Below are 3324 nucleotides of genomic sequence, written 5' to 3'. Positions count from 1 at the left end.
ACCTTGCAGAAAACAAGAGTTTAGTTTTGAGTACCTGCAGGTGGATCACAACCACCTGGGACTCCAATTCCAGGGGCTCTTTGGACCTTTACTGATACATATTTGAACACCCCAGGAACACAAGGGTACATATTAAATAAAGTTTAAAAACCTGCTACCTCTTCTGCATCAACTATTTGCCATATTCATTCAATCTCTCAGGAAAGTCTAGAGATAAAGTTACCACTAAAGGGTGTCACTCAGAGTAGATGAAACCCCAGTCACAACTTTCAGAGAAGCAGTTTCATCGGGAAGCTCTCAACATAAAAGGAATTTGAGTTCCTGGCCAATGAGGAAACACTGCTTCTTTTTTTTTTTCCTACAGAAATTATTCTCATTGAAGATATCAAATACTCCAAGCACCTACTGTCACAACAAAGTCTCCTTTTGAACTTGATTCTGTAGTTCCAGTGTTTGTGGAGGAAAATATGTGTAGCTCGATTATGGAAGATGTGGGTCACTAGTTGGATCTCACATGTTAGATCAGGGGAAGCAGAAATGTCAACATAAAAGTTGAATATCTATTGACAGTCTGTTTCTAAAGGATAATGCTAAAAATAACTCTGAAATATGACTGAAGAGGAAATGTATTGTCATTGATTACTGACACCGTGGGCACATAGTAGAGAATTAATGGCATAAACCTAATTATTCTTAGTCAAAGGTATGTTTTCTGGATTTCCCCAAGAAATCGGGGGAATTTTAAAGAATGAATCTCTGTAGACCATGTAACTCTGAGCACCTCATCTGCATAGTGAAAAGTAATTAAGCCTGAGTACATAAAAGTGAAGTTTACCATGGAAAGCTGCCCACCGAATGTATAAGGAGCAAGACCGCAGAGCATGGACTACGGGAGAACATCATTTAGCAAATGCTGCAAAAAGTCATAGAACATTAGAGCTGGAAATTAACTTGAAAATATTGTAGTCCGAGTTGCTTGGTGGCAGCGGTAGAAGAGGAAGATGGCGGCCGCCTTAGCTCTTCACAGTGGAGGCTCTGTACCAGCTTTTGGGACAGAGGCTATCACCCTACACTAGGAAAACTGGGAAGTCTCCACAGGGACCATGATCATAGCTGTGCAGTTTGATGGTGGTATGGTCTTAGGCGCTGACTCTAGTACAACCACTGGGTCCTAAATCGCCAACTGAGTGACTGACAAGCTAACCCCTATCCATGACCTTCTGCAGCCTCTCAGGCTCAGCAGCTGATACCCGATGCCATCACTTACCAGCTTGGCTTCCACAGTATCTAGATGAATGAGCCTCCACTAGTACACACAACCGCCAGTCTCTTTAAGGAGATGCGTTACCGATGCAGAGAAGACCTGATGGTGGGGATCATCATTGCAGGCTGGGACCCTCAAGAAGGAGGGCAGGTGTGCTCAGTTCCCATGGTGGGTATGATGGTAAGGCAGTCCTTTGCCATTGGAGGCTCTGCGAGCTCATATATCTGTGGCTACGTTGATGCTACCTACCGGGAAGGCATGACCAAGGACGAATATCTGCAGTTCACTGCCAATGCTCTCGCTCTGGCTATGGAACCGGATGGCTCTAGCGGAGGGGTGATCCGCTTCACAGCCATTCAAGAATCTGGGGTAGAGTGACAGGTACTTTTGGGAGACCGGATACCCAAAATTCACCATCGCTACTTTACCACCACCCTGAATCCTAGTATGCTAGGGTATAAGAGATATTCATACTGATGCAAAAATTAATAAACAGTTTTGCAAAGAGAAAAAAAACGAAAATATTATAGTCCAATTTCTTCATTTTAAGCCTATAGGAAAATAGACCCATGGGAGTCAAATCTGTTACACCAAAGTATCTGTTAACAACATAAAAAAAATGATGTAGGACCATGGACTTCTTTCTCTGTTTTCTAATCTCCATTCCTGACTTCAATATAATTTAGCAAATCATTGCACAACAGCACGGAGGTTGAAAATCACAAATAGGACAGTTTGTTACACTGAATTGCTGGAGACAAAGAGACTCACTGTCAGAAGAAATCAATTGAACTTTAATAATAAAACATTAGTCTTGTGATCAAATATGAAAATTAAAATAAAGTTCAACTAGTAAAGGTGTTAGTGTTTCTCTAGGTACATGAAATAGTTGTTAGGTTGCCAGGGTAAAGATCCCTAAAATCCCCACAACTTCATACATCAAAAATGTCTTGCTTATACAGAGCATATTTTTGCACCCAGACAAGTAACAAGGCTATTGTCCTATTGACATGAACATCCCTTCTCTTTATTCTGACAGTTTAATGTATTTGCTAATAATAATAATAATTTTGGCTAAAGCAAGTTGCACAGTCATGCCCACTACAAGGCAGAAACAGACCCCACCCTTCCACATAAGCTGAAGAGGAGATGGGAGGGAGTTGTCACAGTGTTGTCACCAACAGCAGGCAAAGTACAACATAGAAAATAAGGAGAAATGAGCCCCAGATGATTTCTACCCGCTATGAAAATTCATTCTGTGACTTTTTAGACCCCAAGACTTGTGTGACTTTATGCAATCCCTGAAGGGCCTCTAACCCACAAGAATGTAAATAGAGCTGTTTTTCTTTATCTCCATATGGTGTGTAGCTCACAGGGAAACACAAAAAGTAAAAGTATATCTGAAATGAAGACAAGGATATATTTTATGACAACATTATGCCAAACAAATAAACATAAACTTAAAAGACTTCCACTTAGCAAATAAAATTCTAATTTACCTATGTAGTAGAAACAGAAATTTGCTGATTTCAGAAAACCATCTCCAGAAGTCAGGGAGTAAGACACTTAGTAAGACTTATGAGCACGTATATGTCTTTCTGTGTTCATTAAAAATATTCATGTTTGCAACTTATTTTCCTTTTTAGACACTCTTAAAAATCTTGTAGGTGACTCATGTCTATTTCAATTTTATTATGTTGAATCTCTAAATAGGACCTATCTAGAATCTCTCAATTTAGAAAGAAACAAGAAGGGCGTGAAGCCCACTTGACTTTTCAAGTTCTAAATGTCAGTTGTAAGAAGAGAACAAATGACTGAAATTGAAAAACCCTATTCGCTCAACTTTTGCTTGTTGACATGGTGCCTAACAGGCCACGCTTTGCATATTCTAGAAAGATAATGGTGATATATATTTAATTGCTGGTCTCAGAAATCTCAAAATAAAAAGGCAATGGACAGCAGACTTGTTTGAACATTCAGACTGTAGGAGGCTATCATTGTGAGACTCACATTTAAAGTCCCTCTTCTGAGGATCAAGGGAGGAGGACCTGCTCTGGCCT

General features: G+C 40.0%; 1 pseudogene; it reads left to right on the top strand.

The window, feature by feature from the left end:
• The first annotated feature begins 1001 nt into the window (after nucleotides 1-1001).
• LOC125413898 (proteasome subunit beta type-6 pseudogene) lies at nucleotides 1002-1703 on the top strand (annotated as a pseudogene).
• Nucleotides 1704-3324: the final 1621 nt, after the last annotated feature.

The sequence above is a fragment of the Myodes glareolus genome, chromosome 10, assembly GCF_982192425.1.
Source record: "Myodes glareolus chromosome 10, mMyoGla1.1, whole genome shotgun sequence".
NCBI lineage: Eukaryota > Metazoa > Chordata > Mammalia > Rodentia > Cricetidae > Myodes > Myodes glareolus.
Note: the sequence above shows the minus strand (reverse complement) of the source record. Positions and strands in the feature narration are given on the sequence as shown.